Source organism: Cupressus sempervirens, chromosome 4 (genome assembly GCF_028749045.1).
Source record: "Cupressus sempervirens isolate cs-2001-9-10 chromosome 4, ASM2874904v1, whole genome shotgun sequence".
NCBI classification, from domain to species: domain Eukaryota; kingdom Viridiplantae; phylum Streptophyta; class Pinopsida; order Cupressales; family Cupressaceae; genus Cupressus; species Cupressus sempervirens.
In genome coordinates, this window is record NC_143121.1 from 875,072,239 (window position 1) to 875,082,682 (window position 10,444).

Below are 10,444 nucleotides of genomic sequence, written 5' to 3' on the forward strand. Positions count from 1 at the left end.
TCTTGAATGGAGGCTTGGATGGAAGAGAGATTAGAAGAAAGATCCTCTTTCATAGAGAATGAATGACCAAAATTTGACTTATTCCAAGCTTTTAACATCCTTTTAACATTACTGAGTTTCCTTGCTACCTTGAATATAGCAGTGCCTTCCACATTGATGCTCCACCAGCCCTTTATTCTCTCTAGAAGGTCGGGGTGGGAGGTCCACATTTTCTTGAAACAGAAAGGAGGAGGTCTATAGGGGTCAAAAGGGATAATCGAGAGGGAAATGGGGGAGTGGTCGGACCCAATTCTAGGCAAAAGAGCTAATTTGCAAGAAGAGGACTGCAACCAATCAGGAGAAATGAGGGCTCTATCCAATCTAACTTGAATACACTCCTTACCTAAGCATTTATTGGACCAAGTAAAGTTACTACACATGAGGTCCAGATCCAGAAAGGCCAAATCATTGATAAAGTTGGAAATATCATGCTTGCTATCCCAGTCCTGAGGTAGACCGCCCTTCTTCTCCTTATCCAAAAGAGGGGTATTGAGGTCTCCCATAATGATGCCTTTTTTCAAATTGCTATTCTGAACCATCCCTACTACGCTGGGCTAGTAGGAATTTCTTTCTCTCTTGTTGTTGGGGGCATAAATGTTGAGCAAGAACCAAAATTCATTGGAATGAATATTGTACACTTTACAAAACAGAATGTTACCAGCATTGGAAACTGATTCCACCCTGAAATTTTTTGACTTGTATAAAGTTAGCAAGCCCCCAGAGGCTCCATTAGAGTCTGTAGCCTCTCCGTTCATCATGTTACTGAACTCTATGTTTCTCAAAGAATCCTTTTTCATTTTTGTTTCTTGGATCATCAAAATATCTAGTCTCTGGTCTCTAATCAAATTCCTAATGATTTCTTGTTTATGGGCACCATTTAGGCCCCTGATATTCCATGAGATGATCTTCATTTTTTACTCTTGGAAAAGTCCTTCAGGGTACTTTGGCACCCATTCGCCAAACACCTTCTAGTCTCCTCTTCTCTGGACTCCCTTTCTGATTTCCTGCCTACTTTGGTTGTAGAGCCCACATCTAGTTTGCAACTACTCCTAGTTGCTACTGGAGAAGCCTTGGACGGATCTCTGATTCGATTCTTCCTTAGTATCTCTTCCTTCTTTTCGAACTTCAGGGATCTAGAAGCCTTATTAGCATTCCTTGGGGTGTTGTGAAGATCAACCTGTTGGTTCTGATCTTTCACCATATCCTCCTTATTTCCTGTTTTGATCGGTGCATCTTTGATGGAGACCAATTTTTCCTCTGGATCCTGGAAAATGATAATTTCCCTATTATCTCTTTCCTTGATCTCTTCCATGGAGCCCAGAACCAGCTGCTCCTCTCTAGGGGGAAGGTCCAAACCATCCTCTTGAAGACCTTTCTGCGAGACACCTTTAACTTCCTCTTCTCCAGTCTTGAGGGTCGTTTCCTTGACCTGATCATCCCCTAACGGCTGGGGTTTGGTCAAAGGTAGAGAGGAATTGGGATTGTGTAACTCTCCTTCTTCACTAGTCTTTCCCTTAGGTGTTAGGTCTGTCCTCTTTAGGGCTTCTGCTGCAACCTGGGTCTCCGAAGAGAGGTCCTTCTGGCCTTGAACTATGGTCTTTTTTTCCCAAACTTTCTTCATCCTCTGTTGAGAAGAAGGAGGGGGATTCTGCTTACTAGTCATCTTAGATTTTGGGCACTGAAATGCCTTATGACCAGTTTTTAGACAGTGAAAACACCCAAAAGGAACACTTTCAAAGTCCAACTGCTGGATATGGGTACCAAGTTTGGACTGAAAACACACCACTTTGGGCATATCGTCCCCTTCCCTTACTCCAACGCAAATCCTCGCATAAGTCAGCCTACTCTTCGAAGCAGTGATTGGGTCGATGGAGAGAAGCTCTTCGAAAGAGCTAGCCACTCCCTTGAAGACATCCTCATTCCAGAACTCCAATGGTAGCTCCCGAAGTCTGACCCAAATCGGAGCTTGCTGGAGGAATGCTTCGTTTAAGTCCAATTCGGATGACCATCTCCGAAGCATGAGGGTGGCCCTTCCAAAGCTCTAGGGACTTTCACACAAAACCTCAGCCATATCCTCTTGACAGGAGAACTCAAAAGAAAGGAAACCCTTAGCCATTGTAGTGACAGAGACTTGACCTTTCAATCTCCATTTTTTCAGAGTATAGGCCCGAACCACATCAATATTTGGTCTAGGGCCAATAAACTTTTCGACGAGCGTTGAGGCCATAGAGGTAATGCTGTGATCAACAATCTCGTCTGGAATAGTGATCATGCAAGATCCATTTTCCAGACCTAACACAACCTTAACCGAAGGGAAAGAGGATTTACCTGATGGCTTGACTCCAAAGAGTGAGGCCCAACGCTTTGGGAGAATCCCTGGAATGTCCTCACGTGGGTCCCCATCGCCTAACTCCTCCCCGATGCCTGCTTGGATCCCCTCCTGCATGCCTAGTGATCAAGATCTGCCTCCCGATGAATTCTCGCCTGTCTCCAGATTTGAAATTTGAACTTGCGCTCCCACTCCCATTGTGAGTTAATGATTCTATGTTGACCTGTGGATCTTGTTCTGTGTTGTGTTAATGATTCATTAAATTTTAATAACCCTTGGTTGTAAGCACTACAGGCAAGAAGCCCCACTATTTCACCAAGGGTCAATGGAAAAACATTCTCAATTAAGATCCATAGTAGAGAATGGCCCTGTGGGGACTTGAACCTTGGTTGTAGGCCCTACAGGCAAGAAGCTCCACTTTCCACAACTTTGTTAGTGCTAGAGTTCAAACACTTATAAGCCTTGCTCTTAGTAGAACATCCTTGGAAATATCTTTAACACTTTTAGTATCAAGTTTTACATTCATATTATCTTTAAGTATGTAACATTTTCTTCCAAAAACTTTGAAATATTTTACATTAGGTGCATATCCATATCACAATTTAGAAGGTGTAGCATTTGTACCTTTCTTGACTTGTACTCTTGATGAGGGCACAATCCACTTGACCAAAATTAACACAACAAGAAAAGGGGAATATTATTATCAGAAGTGATATGCTATTACATTTAGTACAATGAAAATAGACCCAATGACATGCCCTAGGGGCTTACAATATTGTCTGATTCTGGAGAAAAACACCCTCCTCTAGTACCTTCTCCCAAACTCACCAAAAATTGGATTTACAATACTAGAAATGTCCTTAAGTAACTCAAATTAGGTTTAGGGTTAGGAATACATTTTAGAATATTCCATTTAGCATCCACCGCCAAAATAGAAGGTTCTAGAAAACACAACAGAAGTTGGTGTAAAATTAGAAGAATCCAAAAATGGTAGTCCAACTTTCGGGAGGCATAACTTTTGATCTGGGACTCCGATTGATGAACCATTTACATTTTCGAAAAGCTCTCCAAGTGCTCTATAGATCTATGGACTAGCTTTTCTCATCGCCAAATTTTTGGGCCCGTGCGAGGCCATTTAGTGCCTCAAATCTAACTTTGAAGTGCTCTTAGAGGGTCTCTTGGCAACTTAAAAATGCAATAACTTTCAAACCGTAAAGCCTTTTGACTTGATTCTTTTTCTGGAGTGCTTTAAATTACAAGTATAATCACCCCTCTAACTTACACCCTCTAACTCATCACAATTATGGCTCAATTATAAAATAACCTATTTTCTACATTGGCATGTATCTCAAGGTGCTAAAAAACTCTAACCTAGAAAACCAATAGTGGAACTATGAAAGTTCGAATCTCTATTTGATGCAAATGGGTATCAAGAAATAAAAACACATTAAAAAAAAACTAACACTAAACATATTTTTGAGTGATACAGGATTGCCTTTACACCACTAGATGCTCTTGCATCAACTCTATTCAAAGTATAAACAACTATTCTTACAACTTCTCTCCAATATTTCTATGACACATTCTTCTCCATCATTAATGTCATAGCACAATCCATAATTGATCTATTCCTTCTTTCAAAAAATCCATTCTGAGGAGGGGTCTTTGGTGCAAACATCTATCTTTTGATTCCTCTATAATTGTACAATATGTTGAACTCATTAGAAATGAATTCACCACCTTTGTCAGATCTCAAACACTTCAGACTCTTCCCTTTCTCCTTTTCAACTCTGGCCAAATACCACTTAAATAGTTGAAAAGCATTAGATTTTTCTTTAAGAAAGATCATAGTCATCATTCTAGAATAGTCATCAACAAATAGAATGAAATATTTGTCTCCACAATAGCTTTGAACACCAATGAGTCCACATAAGTCAGTATGAACCAATTTCAAAATATCAATAGATGAATATACATTGCTCTTAAAACTGGACTTTGTCATTTTTCCCAATTGATATTGTTCACACATAGCATTGTCAGGTTTATTCAGTTTTGGAAAATCTCATACTCTTTTCATTTTGATAATGCTGACCCAATTGTCAAAATTTATATGACATAACCTTTTGTGCCATAGCCAAATTACTTCATATGCAAATAAACATGTCTCGACAGATAAATCTAGATAGAACAAGTTACCTCTTGTTTCATCACCACTTCAAATCAATTTTCCATTAGCATTAAATATTTTGGCCTTCCTGTAATAGAATTCAACTTTGTACCCTGATTTGTTTAACTATCAAACACTCAATAGATTATAGTTAAGTCCATCAACCTAATAAATATTAGCACATTTGATCTTGTCAATTAGTTGAATTGACCCTTAATCTTTCACAAGACATGAAACATCATAACCAAATTTAACACAGCCACCCTTGTATGGTCCAATGTCCTCAAATTTAATTCTATCATCCGTCATGTGATTGGAACAACCACTATCAATTATCCATCTATCACTTTTGTTCACATAAGAGATTAAGAATTTTTCTCATCTTCATTAGAATCATCTTTCATAGCAACATAGACTACCTCTTCATCATTACTTTCAGATTTAATATTAGTTTCTTCTTCAACAATATAACAAGATTTCTTATCTTTTTCCATGTAGTCCTTATTCTTCTTGAAGACTCGAACATCTCTTCTTCCTTTATACTTGCATTCCTTCCTTTCATCCTAGTCTTCTTCGTCAGGACACCTGGCAACAATTTGACCAATCTTGTTGCATGAAAAATAGATTATGGGAAGTTTACCTTTGTATTTATCTTTGCCTCTTCCAAATCTCCTAGCAATCAATGCTACAAGTTCATCAAGCTTGTCATCTGAAGTATCAATGTCACTTTTCACATGTTTTCTTTTTCCTTTCTTGCTAAGAACCAATTGTCATTTAAAAGAAGATTCAATAGTAATAGGAGTGTAATTATAAAAGTTAGACATCTCAAAAGCAGTAAGCCTACCAATTACACCTTCCAAAGTTAGGTCATTGCCTGGAGTACATCTCAATTCCTGTATTACAGAAACCCTAATAGTGTAAATAGGAAGTAGAGTTCTCAATAGCTTTTTGATTATTATTTCATCCTCAATCTTTCATTTAGCTCCTTTAATGGCATTGACAAATTCTTTGATTCTTGTACAATACTGTACTATGTTCTCACCTTCTGTCATTCTCATTTCATCAAACTTACCTCTCAAACTTTTTGATTTGGGTCTTAAGACATTATTGTCTCTTTCGTAGATGGTGTTCAATTTATTCCACATTTCCTTTGAATTCTTACACTCTTTTAGGTCATCAAACTTAGCATAGGTTAGGACAGAGGAAATCTCCAACATTGACTAATTTTGTTCTTTTAGTTATTGAGCAATCAAAGGGACTGTTGTTATGTCCACATGCATTGTCTAGAAAATCCAATGCAACATCACTAATACTAGCAATATGTAGTCTTATCAACTTCTACCATGCAGGTGATGGTTTGATTTTTCACTAAGCTTAAATTTTTTGATTTGCTGTGAGAATTAGGAAGAAAACATATTTCATGTTTAGGGTTTCTTAAAGTGTTGTCATTTCTCAAGAAAAACCCTAAATTGTTGCACACACCTTATAGTTTGCAAGGTCATTCATGAGTTGGTATGCAAATATTAAATAGGGATATGATAAAACTTTAGTTATAGGTATAATTTTCCATATCCCTAAGTTCTTTGTTTTATTTTGTATGTTATAAATTTGTGGTCCTAAGTGTTTTAAGTTGTGAAGTCGCGAAAGCCTTTTGGTAACTAGAACTCTCCATTATGTTGTCTAATTGTTTTGAGAGTGGCAATGTCATGAAGCAGCCAGTTACAAGGTTCACACTACATTGTGGGCAACATGGCTAGCATCCAAGTTAAGGTTGCAAGACGGAGAGAAGATTAAAATCGTAGGGTTGTGACTTGTGTTTTGCATAGTGACTTTTAAGTTGTGAAGCTGCAAAATGTAGCCATAGTAGTCAAGATTTAAAGTATCGCTACATCTCCTGCAGTTAAAGGTAAAGTGAGGTTAGAGTGGAGAAGTGGAGATAACTGGTGATTGCAAAATTGTAAGGTTAAATCGCAAGTCAGGGTTTATGGATGCAAAATTGTTTAAAGCGCGATAGTTAGCTTTAAAACAATATTCACATCATTGCACAAGTTAAGGATGATTTGCCATTAATTGTTGCAAAGTAATGAAAGAGTTCTAGTAAGAGTTTATAGCATTGCTAGTTTGAAAGATGTTAAATCATAAATTGTGGAGACTTAGCAATAGGTTTAAAAGAGAGGTTGCATTGCTTGGCTAGGATAAAATGTGAACAAAGCTAATAGGTTGCGATGAAGCGATAAGCATTTTTGTGCCTTTGTGGGTGTTAAGTTGTGATAAGATTTTAAAAGAAAGATGTTGCAATAAAGAGTTAAGTAACCATTCATGATATGAATCATTGGGTCACTAGCATTAGTAAGATAGTTGAATAGTTGCGAAGTTGCAAAATGGTCATGATAATTGGGTTTGCTACTTTGTGGGTCACTTGCAAGCAGTTTGATTTTGGGTTGCGACGGATTGATAGTGTTTTTTCTAACAGTTAATGCCACATCTCCATAGTGTTGAATGGTAAGCCCTTAACTATTGCGATGTTAAAAAGAAGGTCAAGTAGTGTGTCTCGCTACTTCATAGGTCTATCTAATGAACAAGAAAATGTAGTGGCAAAGTAGAGATAAGTGTATAATGCTAATTCAAGGGATGATGTTGGTGGTTTGACAATTAGGTGGTGAAGATGCGAAATGGTTATGGTAACCAGTTTCGTGTGGTTGCGGTCAAAGGTAAAGAAAGTCATAGTCACTGAGAAGTGGAGAAAAGAGGCCATTCGCCACATCACTACTTTTAGTTTTGAAAACAAAAAAACAAGACTAAAGCACATGTCCAAGTTGGAAATAGATGATGAGTTGGAGGTATGAACAAGTGTAAAGTTTGAATATAGGAAAGCTTTTGAAGTATTGAAAAGATTTCGTGCCTGCCATTTTAATGCCATTAATGCCACACTCTGATTTACAAAAAAGAGATAAAAGGAAAAAACAACCATAATTTTATCACCAATTACAGAGTATTTGAAATTACAGAGCATTGTTGAAGTTGCATAAAAAATCATAGCAGATGGAGTTTGGTACTAATGTGATAAGTTGAAAAAATGACACAGCAAGAAGGAGAGTTAAGTGCACAAGTTCAAGTTGAAGAAGCTCTTTCAAGTTCTTCAAAAGGGAAAAGCCCTAGCCCTTTTGCTGAAGAATGGCTAAATTTCCTGCTAGGTTTGTTGAACCTTCAATCTGTAAATGACCATGCTTTTAGAGATCCATACAATTTTTATAGAGATGCAAAGGTTCTAGATAGAAGTGGGAACAAATTGTTTTGGTAATTCTATAAGAATAGGTTGGAAAATGTCCCTTTATCTAACGCTTGGAATATGAATTTGGGAAAATTGACTATGCCTAAGGTCTTTATTGATGTTGATTTGATGAAGGCATTGATTAAAGCATAAAAGATCGTCAGTAAAGTATTCCATAAGAAGGACAAAAGTATACTCTGCATGCTGTATAAGAAGACTTTTATTGAAGCTTTTGACTTAGGGGGACCTATGTCATTTTTTATTGACTTAGAAAAATTCGATGAGAATTTTAGTAACCACAAGAATTTCTACATAGGTTGAACCATGCTGAGACATATTCCAAAATCAAGAAAGGAACAAGGAGATATACCAAAAAAATTGGGAGATTTTGTACCTCTAGGGAACTTCCAAAGATATCTTTAGAATATAGTCTTTGGTTTGAACAAAGTCTTAGGTTTAGATGAGACTAAAATTACTACTGGTGGACTCTACATCATGGCATTGAATATTTAGGACCCACACACAAACATTGGGTATGATTTTATCACTTATATAGCCAATCACATTCATGAAGATATTTTTGTAGCCCAAGAGGGAACATTACTTTCATCATTATTCTTTGGTCATGCATTTTATCCTGTACAAGAATGTGGGATACATTGATCCAAGTTTCATCGAGGGCACAGAAGAATTGGGAGAAAACCTTCCCATACAATAATGGAGTAGGGTATGGCAAAGATTCTATGCTTATTCAAATACTATTTTATTTTACAATGATTTTGTACACCCCATTTTAAATATGTTAGGGGCTGTAGAAGAAAGGGCTCCTAGAAATATTAGGAAATTCATTAAACCCTCTAGATGTTGTGATGAAGGAAAATAGTTAGGGCATGATTGGGGAAGTATTTTTCTATTTGAAAGTTACATAGTCATTAGTATTTTTTGGGTGCCTTCAGCCACCACATATCCTCCCTAAATTTGTTCTAGAAAGGTTAGGGATTGTTGAATTATTCTAGCAACTGATATCAACAAATAGGGATTATTTGGGCCAAGATATCAGAAAGGGGACATTCTTATGTAGATGTTCTAAGATTGGGGATTTTGAAATTGGTAAAAATGCAATTGAAGAAATTGATTCATTTCTTAGAGATGATAAATTGCCAACTGCCTTTGCACAAACATATGATCCTTGTGATGTTGTTAGGAATGCTTTAAACCAAATGAGGGCATATAACTTGCCATTAAGTAAGAAATTATGATCCCTGAAGAGGATGTGATTGCAGATTATTTGGATGATAATGTGTGTAGAGATAGAACAATAAAGTGGAGAGACATATTGGGTTTTGAAGAAGAAATGAGGAGAATGAGACATCTTTTAAGCATTTTTATTATGACACTAGTAAATTTTGACCTATTTTTTGACAAAAATTGGTCAAATTTTTGACCTATTTTTTGACAAAAATTGGTCAAATTTTTGACCCATGTTGGTTGAATTTGCGACCAAGTGGCATGTCACAATTTTTGTCATCAAAATTTTTACGAACCCTCCAATTGGTCAGAATTTTGACAAGTATTTGGTCAAAATAGGCTACATTTGGTATGAGCATTATTGGTGGCCATTGGTTGAAATTTTGACCAATCTTCATCAAAAGTTCCACCAAATAATGGTCAAACTATTGGTCTAATTTTTGACCAATCTTGGTTGAAATGACCACCAAACAATGGTCCAACTATTGGTCTAAATTTTGACCAATATTAGTTGAAATGTCCACCAAAGTGTGGTTGAAAGTTCGACCAATTTTAGTCTATCAATGACTAGGATGCCATACTCATGACCAAAGAATTGGTTGAAATTTTGACCAATATTTGGTGGAAATGTCGACCAAGATTGGTTGAAATTTTGACCAATTTGATTTAAATTTTTTTTTTTAGTGTGAGATAAATGTCCAAAATAATCACCAGCCTGGTCAATGATTAGTTTGGATATTTATCTTCAGGTCTTTGGTGGATCTACTGCCACCTTGAGATGAGATTTCACATACCTATATTGATGACACTACAAGTGGTTATAGATGGATGAGGTTCTGATATTGTCTACATATACAAGTCCAACTGTGATTGTACCTTGATCATTGTCTGCATATGGAGTTGGGGGTGGAGTTCTGAATCAAAGATGTGTGAGGTTAGGAGTTTGCAATGAGGGTAGTCTCTAATAATTAAGACAACCTTCCTTCTAAAAATATAAACAAGAATTAGAATTGTTGACATATTTTATTTGTTGAATGGACCCAAAACTAGGGCTTAAAATCATGATGGAGTCAAGAAGCAGTTGGGTTAAATCTATTTCAATATAGACTATGGGGTGAACTTTCAAGCTAGCCCATTTGTTAGAGTTAGTGCTACACCAAATGACTCCCTAGATGTAAAAAAGACATTATGAAGAAAGGGGTGAAATGCTGGTTTAAGTAGTGGTAAATACACCCACATGAGATATTTAATTTACAAACTCCTAGATGGAAATTGTCACTAGTCTTTCAAGATAACAAATTTGGCCACAAATCATACCTATATCATTGACTATATGTAAATATTAAATCAACAAAAACATCATAAGATCTCTATTAGGCTACTACTAGCT